Raw genomic sequence first — 10,846 nt, forward strand, 5'->3', positions numbered from 1 at the left:
CCATCCCGATAAACCCAAACCTTATCTACCTCGCTTGGTGCACATTCTGATTTTATCCACTGTTTCTTTTCCTCCTCTCCTGCCTCTCCCTGTAACTGCCTCACCTCATCCCAGGTATTCACAGTGTTAGTAAAAAGCAAGGGACAGGAGTTCATTTCCTTTTCCCGATTCCGATTCAAAGAGTTTTGGTTTTGCGCACAATACTGCGCTATGCCATTCGCAAATTTGTTGCCCGCAGACACATAGTCTGTACCCTTCGAGTGGGCTGCGCATTTTACAATTGCGATTTGCTTAGGCAGCTGTATCGCCTCAAGCAATTTTCCAACTACTTCTGCATTCCTGATCGGAGTTCCACTCGACGTCAAGAACCCTCTTTGAGATCAAATCTGTCCAAAATCATGCACCACTCCAAATCCATACTGACTATCGGTAACCACGGTGACTCGCACATTCTTTCCCAACTTACACGCTCTGGTCAATGCAAACAATTCCGCAACCTGAGCTGATTTTACTCCTTTCAGGCAAGACGCTTCCAACACAGCCGCTACAGTACATACTGCATACGCAGCACTCAGAATTCCTTCTTCTGTTCTCAGACATGACCCATCCACAAACATCACATAGTCACTTTCTTTCAGAGGCACATCCTTTATGTCCGGACGTGGCTTAGTGCAAAAATCAAGCACTTCCAAACAATCATGATCCACGTCATCCTTCACTTCCACATTCACAGCATCAGGTAGCAATGTTGACGGATTTACATTAAGGCACCTCACAAGGCTCACATTTGTAGCACCCAGAATGACCTTCTCATATTTAGTTAGACGACTATGCGTCATAAACTGTGTTCGGCTTCTTGTCAAAAGGATTGCAACATCATGGGGAACAAACACTCTCACAGAATATCCCATCACAATTCCTTCACTCTGCTCCAAACTCTTACAGGCAGCAGCCACTGCTTTCAAACAACCAGGCAAAGCTACAGGATGTAGTACAGCTGAAAAGTATGCAACCGGTCGTCTTCATTTTCCATGCCTCTGTACTAACACAGAGAGTGCACATCCATCTCGCTCACTGCAATAAAACTCGAATTATTTTTCGTAATCAGGCATTCCAAGAGCTGGTGCTTCACACAAGCTGTCTCTCAGTCGTCTAAAAGTCTTCATCTCCTCTTTATTCAGTTCAAGGGGGTCTTTCACATCACTTTTTGTCAAGCGTACCAGAGGTTTCGCAATCAGTGAAAAGTTGCTGATCCACTGGCGACAATATCCCACCATTCCAAGAAACATTCTCACTTCTCTCTGAGTCATGGGTGCTCTCATTCCTTTTATTATCCTGATCCTGTCTGTAGTCACTTTCCTCAGACCTTTCTCAATCTTATGACCTAAGTATTGTACCTCCTTCTTACAAAATTGTAATTTCGATGGGAATACCTTAAGTCCTCCATCCACCAAATGGTTCAACAACGCAACTGTGTCCACCACACATGCCTCTCGCGACTTCGATGCCACCAATAGGTCATCGGTGTATTGCACGAACACTGAACTTTCGAGCATTTCAAATCTTCTAAGGACTTCTTGAGAATCTGATTAAATATCGATGGACTTTCTGTATACCCCTGTGGGATACGGCACCATGCCAAAGTACGTTTGCCGAACTGAAACGCAAAAATTTGTTGGCTATTGGGGTGCAATGGGATAGAAAAGAAAGCATGACACAGGTTGACTGTGTACCACTCTGCATCATGGGGAATCTGATATAGGATTACCGAAGGGTTCGGTACAATGGGACAGCAGGGTACAACAATTGTATTCACCTTTCTCAAATCTTGCACTATCCTGAAAGTTCCGTTAGGCTTCTTTAAACCCATGATTGGTGAATTACATGGACTACTCATTATTTCTTTCAAAATTCCCTGTTCAATCATCTTGTCTATTATAGGCGTCACTCCTGCAATTATTTCTGGTATCAATTTATACTGGGGAATATTCGGGTAGCTTACTCCTTCTTTTACTGTTATTTTCACAGGATCTACTTTTTTCATCAATCCCATATCTTCTCCCGTGAAATCCCATACCTCGGGTTTCACTGTCTTCTTCAATTCCTGAGGCAATTGCTCCGGATCAAATACAACAAATGTCTCAGTAGTTTCAAGTTCCGAATTTGCCATTGTCATTCTATACAGTACATCTTCATCAGGAGTTTGAAAAGCTATGCCATCAGGGGTACAGAAGATAGTGCAATTCATTTTACACAACAAATCCCTCCCTAACAAATTCACAGGACTAGTATCGCACACGACAAATCGATGCATGTCGGTGAATTTCCCTATTTTAACTTTAACAGGATCAGTAAGATAAGTCTTTATCTGTCTATTTGAGACTCCTACTACTTGGATTGTGTCACCAGAGAGAGGAAGATTTTTAACGTCAGCTGATCTAACAGGGGAACGAGTAGCACCAGTATCTACCAGGAAAGTAATTTTTTCATAATTTACCTTTCCATCCACAAAGGATCCTGTGTGGTCTTCCTCTAGAGCTGCGCCAAGTACACACTCCTCTTCCTCTCCTAGGCACCGTCAATAACTCTCTTCTGACTCACTCTCATCACGCTGCAGCCAATACTGCGAAACAGCACTAGCGCGCGGTAGCTTTGTTACCTGTTCCTCGGTGTAGTATCCTGGCTCATTACTGTATCTCTGAGGAAAAGTTGGCTTTGGCACCTGACACTTTTGGGTAACAACCTGCTGCTGTCGCGGCGGTTGACAACTCACCTCATTCTGCACCTGTGGATTCAATGAAGCATTATCACCATTAGCACTCAGGGGCAATTTACATTCGGATTTCCAATGCCCTAATTTTCCGCAATTATGACATGGCCATTTCTTTTTTGCTTCCTCTAAGCTGATTTGTCCCTTTCCTTTTCCAATATTAGGCTTTTGTCTAACTTGGCCCATGCCATTAGCCTGCTCAATCAACTGGGCTTCTTGCCTCTCCGCTACCTTAACTTGTGCCCACATTGCCTTCTCTTTCAGTTTGCATTGTTTTGCTTCGATTTCATCACTAAAATATTTTGCATGGCGTAACACTTTATCTATCTTTTTATTTTGCCAATCCACAGTATGCTGTTTGATCATTTCGCTTACCTCAGGTCTTAATCCATAAACAAATCGATATACAAAATGACTCAAATTCTTCTCACTCAACTTCTCATCACCACTGTATTGCTTAAAAGCTAATAGTAACCTTTCATAATAGGCATGAACAGATTCTTTAACCTCCTGGTGAGCTCTATCAATTTTTACCCAATTGGTTTCCTTTGGCGGCACTTTATTTTTCAAAAAAGTAATTACCTATTCATATTTTCTCATTACTTCCGGATCAGGGGCTCCCGTCTTAGGATCCCTAGGGTACTCTTGAGTTGGCCAACCTATTGTAATCTGACATTCTGCCAGTACAATTATATCAAAAAGACCATTCAAATCTATCCACAACACTTTTGATAATTTAACAAACCTTTCTACCTGTCGGTACCACTCAACTGGTTTTTCTCTTAACCTCGGGAAATCATTGGTAAATGACAAAATGTCCAGGGAACATGTACATAACCCCCTCCTGGGATCTCCCTCATGGGACATTCAGTTACTACTGGCTCCTTTTCTCTTACCGGACATGCCGAAAAGGTCTCATCTGTCGTATCCTCTCTCTTTCGAAACCACCTACTTTTCCATCTGTCTACATCACCCCATTTCCTTAACAAGGCAATCAGTTCTTTAATTTGAGTCAATCTCCCTGCAGTATTCAGATTTTCAATATCTTTCTCAGAAAAATCCACTCTATATGGTTTCTGTAATGATCTTATTTTCTCAAAGTCTATGCCCATTTCACCTGCTGTTTCTTCAAGTTTCTCATACAAACTCCTCGCTCTCCAAGTTATACTTTTGCAGAGAAACATTAGCTCCTCGTCCTGATATGCTTTTAATTTTTCAGTTGGAATGGTCCCTACTATTAATTCAATAAAAGTTACTTTCAATTTTGCCACATCTAAAGGTTGAGGTTCTGTATCTTTGCGCTGTAAACTTCTTAACCAATCGCTTAATTCCTCAGAAGTGGGTCCTACAGGGATTGTCTCGCTTTTTATTCTATCCGTATTTCTCTCTGGGGTTTCTGGTGTCGATTCTGTTGTCATCAGCGTCTTACTTGCTGGACTTTGATTTATAGTCAGATTTTTAGGAGTACTTAAACCTGATGTTCCTGCCATTTCCCCCCATGCATTTTCTCCCGATCCACTTCTTTCTGTCTCGATTTGTTTATTACTATTGTAGGGAACTGTTAAACAATGCTCACTATCTTTCTGTTTATCAACGACAGGCATCACTGGCCCTAGTGTTACAGGTACAGTTACTGATTCCATATTTTTAGTTAATTCTCTAATTTTCTCAGTTAATTCCAGAGTAGTTCTAGCTAGTTCAGCCAAATTATAATTTCCAGTCCGAACAGGTTGTGCCATTTCAGAGTCTCTAAATGGAATATTTTTCCCTAAATCAGGTGGTGTTTGCTCAAATTTTTTATTTAGCAGGGTTTCTTTTACCGGCGCACTTGGCGTCCTCCGATTCATTCACAGCATACTAATAACCTTCTGACCCTTTATTGTTTCTCCTTTCTGCCACTTGTCTCTTCAGTATTTCTCAAAGGAAACATACCATCAGTCATGTTTGCATTCCGCCATCTCCCCATTCTGTCATAATGACTTTCCTGCCCACACTGTCTACCAAACATGTAATTATACCTTCTTCCACTCCGATGTCGTTCCCTTTCATACATCTCTTCTTCCCACTCCGTCAAAGCCTCGAACTGAGTAGGTCTAGGTCTCGGTTCTAACTTCATCATTCTTTCTCTCAAGTTCCTTAATACAGCTAAACTAAATGAACCACTTTCTGGAAATGCTAGGACTCAATCTTCTTTTGTATACTTTGCCCAATTCTCTAGCCAAATACATGTATGGTACCCATATTTCGCTACCATAAAAGATGCAGGCGATTTTGGTGGAGGAAGTATCTGTCCTTCCCTAGTTACAATCGGCTTATCCTTTTTAAATTGACTTTTAATTTTCCCAAACCATGACTTTTTCCTCTTTCTCAGGTGGATCGTAATACATCATTTTAATTTTTTCCCTAGTTCTGAATCACTAGACTTTTCAAATCACTTCCCTTGGGACTATTCCGTATTCTCTCCACTCCTAGCACGGCTCACACCAACGCACCAATCAGTGAAAGCTTTGTCTCTCTACGGCTGGCCAAATCCCAGCGCGGTCTTTTTGACGTCAGCTTTTCTCGCTACTCCTGTTTCTGCTGACCCCTCCTTTACAAATTTTTATTGGCAAACTTTAACTACGTTTTCTTTAATCAAAATCTGTAACAACATAAAAACACCACCATTGCTTGTTTCGCTAAACCAAAGAGATAGTTTTGCTCATTTATACAAGAATTCTGTATTTCCAGTAGGCAGCGCTTACCTCTACCCTACAACAGAATTATTCTGTTTCGCCGATAAAGTAGCACTTCCCTCTACCTTACCCTTCTAACAAGCAAAAAGGCTAACTGTTTCTCTGGGGATAAAACACATGTGGAGACTACAATACTCTTGAGAATTAAGGCCAGAGTTTCAGGAGAGAACCTGTTGCTATTGCACTCACACACATTCACACAGAAATGTCCCTAACGATAACACACGACGATGTTACCAACTCGAAACCAGGCAATGCGTTGTGAGACTTCACTTGCCACACATTTCCCTGTGTACATACAGGGCAACCAGACAATACTCCATGCGACTTCACTTGCCACACGTTTTCCCCGTCTTCATACAGGGAAACCAACTTCCTACGTCCCGGAAGTCTTCAAACCAATTGACAACATAAAACGCAACACGACTCGACATGGAATGTTAGAACATAAATCAATAATCACCAAACCAATGCAATAAAACTATAACTCGGCTACCAGAAAAACTGCCCCAGCGGAAAAGGGCAAATTTACCTATCCTCCCTATGTCACAGACTCGTCACCACACTAGCACATTCACACACACATTCATTGGTGGGGCCCATAACACCAACATTCATACGTCTCACTCGAATCTGCACACAGGAGGAAAAGAAGCACTGGACATGTGGGGGGGTACCTTGTTACCTATCCAGAGAAATTCCTTTACATTATATACATTATATACATCTGCACCTATAGAATCCTAACTTTAACATCAAGGCACTCCACCACTTGGTCGATGGACCAATTAGTTGGACTGGTTGATGGTGATTTAGAACCAGCTAAAACACATTTAAAGCTTCGGAACCTGTTGATTAGCTTTTCAATACCTTATTAAAGAATCACAAACTAGTTTCTTATTAATCAAAGTTAGTTTAACTAATTAAGTCACTTTGTGTTGACATATTCAGGATTACAGTTCAACAATTTCTCTTTTGAGCGATTTCCAGTCTTTGATCTCTAACATAAATTGACATAACATATATATTTACCTAAATTTGGACATTGGCGACCACCTCCAGAAGAACCCGTCAACCCACAGCAATAAGCAAATCCCTTCATATGGAATCGTCCTCTTATCATCAAAGAAAACCCCAGGTAAGTCCAGGAAATCTCCCTCAGCACGACGCAGTCTCCACGATTTAGCCAAGGGACCAGGCGATTGCACCAACGAACCAACAATCCAGAAAATCGACTCTCCACACCAACAGCCTAACAGCAATAAGGATTATGATGGAGATATACTTCTAAACCCCCCTTTTATACTCTTTTTCTCCTTACTTTTAGGACAATGTGCAACAATTTAGGGGTGGAAAGTGTTCTGATTGGCTAAACCCTTCGAAAATTGTAAGTCTATTCAATATTCCCAGGTTTGCCTGTTTCCCATGAGACCGGGCATGACATCTTCCCAATTGTATTCTTTTCGTAGTTTCACAGGCGAAAGTTCCGAAGTAACAACATGTAAACCTTCTTATACAGGTTGTTCATTGTCCCCTCAGTCATTCACACTAGCCTGGGTCTTGGCAGTCCTCCATGCTCCTATCCTTGACAAAGAACATTTTGTTTCTCATCGGAGGTCGCTTGGAGATCTTCAGAGCCATCCGAGTCTGTGCAGTCGACATCGCGCTCACATGACGGTGGCCACTTCCGAACTCCATTTTGTGTACTGCGTCCTAGTGGGCCCGAATGCCAACTTAAGCAAAAACAAACATAGCAGTGATTAATATATGGAAATGAAGATTCTAATGTTAAAACCCACACTAATCCCAATATATATTAGTATTTTCCTAGCGTGGAGCAACATTTAAAGCAATAATACTCACCATTCTGCAGCACTGGAAGCACAAACCATCACAAACGCAACATGAATCATGCAATTATCTATTTCAACACATCCTACAGTTAGTTTGCGTACCATAGTTAATCATTTATTTATTAGCCATGCAATTTACATTTTATTCCCACGTGTATCTTGCGTTTATTAAGGTGCAAGGGTTGATTAATTATACCACTTCACACTATTAGCACAAGTTAATATTTAGAATGATTACATAATTAATATTTCATGCAAAAATAGAGAAGGTATACATATTTTTCTTTACTTGCTCCATCACCAGCATACACTGACCAATCAGGAGCCAGAAAGTAAGAATGTCAATGGAGCCCTCCCATTGGTACCAGAGGTTAGCTTCAAGTCCCCTGATAGTTAACAAAATGGCTTGCATGCGACAGCACATGTGCTGTCTCAGGAGAGACTTAAAAAGCAGGAGCCAACCATGAAGTCCCTTACAAATTCCGCCCTGTGACAGACATCCTTTTCCTAGTGAAGATTTTGGCCAGTTGTAGGTCAACCCAACAAAGGTACCTCGCATTAGACGAGCTTAGTACAAAGTCAAGAAGAATGGGACTAAGCTTTGCTATTAATGTTGTCGATCAAAGTGCAGCCAAACAGTAAACAAAGATACTACAACACAGAGCACCTGTCCACATGTAACAACCTTGACACCACCTATCAATTTCTTTTTCTTCCATCACCCATTCTTCTGCATGCACTGCCTCTTGTTAACCACCAAACGTTCAATCGAACAGCCTTTATCGCTCTATAGAACTTAACATTTCCTCTTCATGTTCATCGCACTGTGCATTTGCATGTTCGACCCAAAACTACTAACTGCACCGAGTTTCAAACTCCTCCTTGTCGCACTAACGAACCAATCTCATTCTACCAAGAATCTAGGCATGCAATGCATCTCAAATGCACAGTACTAAAACATAGTGGATTCCAACCACGAGTGAAAGTGGTAACAAAAATAATACTAATATTAATAGTAATTACACTAACAATCCCAATATCAAACAACAAACCAGGAATAGCGTAGGCAGCAGCAGTGGCATCCTCCTTTATAGGGAACACAGGGTGTGCAATAGCAGTGCCAATATAAGAATACACTAAACCGGAGTTCCAAAAAGAAAAGTGCTTCAATACCCGTTAGGGGTAATAAGCACTATATAAATGTAATTACAATAAAAGCTGGGCTTCCGCGACTATATGAACACAATAAAGTAGGTGCTTTAATTTTGTTTGTTCTAATTTCCTTTTCAGAAAGACATACAGACTGCTATGCAACTTTCTGTTTTGCAATTGTAACTTATAACTACGGTTACTATTTCGTTAAGATAGACACAGAGTGGACTTAGCTCCCCTCAAAAAGTTTCTCTCTCATTTCGTGCCACGATTGTTTTGGTGCATCATTCCACCCAATGCTTCTATTTAAATGCATGGGGGGATAGTGTATATCTAACTGGTATTGATAATGCCACGGGTCTTGCTTATAAAAGCAAGTGCCTTTTGTATCATTGATGGGTTTCAGCAACCAAGTAAGTCAGATGTAAGTCATCGTACACACACTCCGTCACTCATCTTTACACTCATCCATCCATTCATCTATCCGCTGACTCATTCCTGTATCCACCCTCTTTCACAACCGTAATAAAATGCACAAGCTCAACAACATATGCAAGTTAATTAAAAGAGTAAAAGTATTACAAAAATACAAGTAGAAAAAAGAAATTATACTGCTATCTAAACGGTGCTAGTGGGTACAAGCATGCAATAGCAAAACTAAACATAGCAGGAGGGTCCATCTTGCAGATGTATTTTACATAGTATATAGTTGTATTAAAGTTCAAGCATGGCCAGCACAATAAGAAACAATGTGTTGATTATCTCCGAACGGTAAACAATGGTACACTATGAACAACAGCATTCGATAAGGGTCTCCTGGTTTAGAAGAAATGGCCACGTGAGATGCAGCTCACTGCAGATTAAATGAGTGGCAAGCAAGCAACTTGTTAGCACTGCCTGGACAGATGTAAAGTCCTTTTAAGAAATAGTAAAACAAAAAGAGAAAAGGAATGTAAGACAAACTGTAAGGGAGAAAATGTAAAACTAAAGGACTGACCAACCAGCCCGGACATTGATTGAAGCACAATAAGTAAATGAATTAATCAATGATTTTGTGGCTTTTACCATCTTAAATGAACTTTGTAATGGTTTTTAATGGATAGAAGCAGTGTAAATAAGAGCCAGACAGAGCAATGGCAGAAAAGGGGGGGGTGGGGGGAGAGAGGGGGAGAGAGAGAGAGAGAGAGAGAGAGAGAGAGAGAGAGAGAGAGAGAGAGAGAGAGAGAGAGAGAGAGAGAGAGAGAGAGAGAGAGAGCGAGAGTGAAAATACACATACATACATAAATATAGATAGATAGATATATATATAGAGATACTAGCAAGGATTCCCACAGTGCAAGTCTTCTATACTCGTAGTGTGTGTATGAATGGGCAACCAACACTTAAATCCTTGCCTACTAAGGTAATCTATGTGATTCCATGTAACAAAAATCCTACATAAAGGCTTTAACCCTTTTGTTGCTAGGCCTGGTTTCCCCCCCACGCCCCCCCCCCCCCTGTGCTAAGCCTTTTTTGGGCTATTTGGGGTAGTTCTCGCTTAGGCCCCTGTAATGTTTTGACCACATAAGATACCAACATCAAATTTGCGTCCTTTTTTTCCAACATCGTTGGGGATTTCAAAGGTGCCCAGGGTTTGTTGATTCCCCTAAAGGGGACCCAGAAATTTGCCAAAATACACCTACATTTTTGTTTTATTTGGAAAAATGGGAAAAAGTGCTGCAGAATGAAGCATCTTTTTTACCCTGCAAATGGTATCAACATAGGGTTTGTGGTACTAAAATCACCATCTTCCCATCTTTCAGGGACTGACAGACTTTTGTCAGAAAACCAACATGTTTTACACTGGTATTTTACTGGGACATAGCCTATTTTTGTTATTTTTTGTACTTTCAACCTTCTTTCAGTTAGTGGTAGAAAAGGGTATGAAAGCAATAATGGATCCTGGAAAGCTATACATTTCAGAAAAGTAGACAAATTCTGAATTCAGCAAGGGGCAATTTGTGTAAATCTTACAGAAAATAACAGTTGAAAATAAGAAAAATTGAAAATAAGTTGAAAAAAACTGCCATTTGTGCCAACGTTTTCACCTGTGACTTCTTCTAAGATTTATTAAAACAATATACCGCTACATCCGCTGAACCCTCTTGGCTGTGGGGATATATATGGGACTTGTAGGTTTACCAAGAAACTGAGGAACCCAGAGTCAATAACTGAGCAGCGCCATGCAATGGTTTTCATTTTGTACCAGATATATAGCAATTCATTTGGTAAAATATAAAGAGTGAAAAATAGGTATCAAAGACACCTATGTATTTCCGAAATGGGGACAAAATATA

Source organism: Triturus cristatus, chromosome 7 (assembly GCF_964204655.1).
Source record: "Triturus cristatus chromosome 7, aTriCri1.1, whole genome shotgun sequence".
Classification (NCBI taxonomy): Eukaryota; Metazoa; Chordata; class Amphibia; order Caudata; family Salamandridae; genus Triturus; species Triturus cristatus.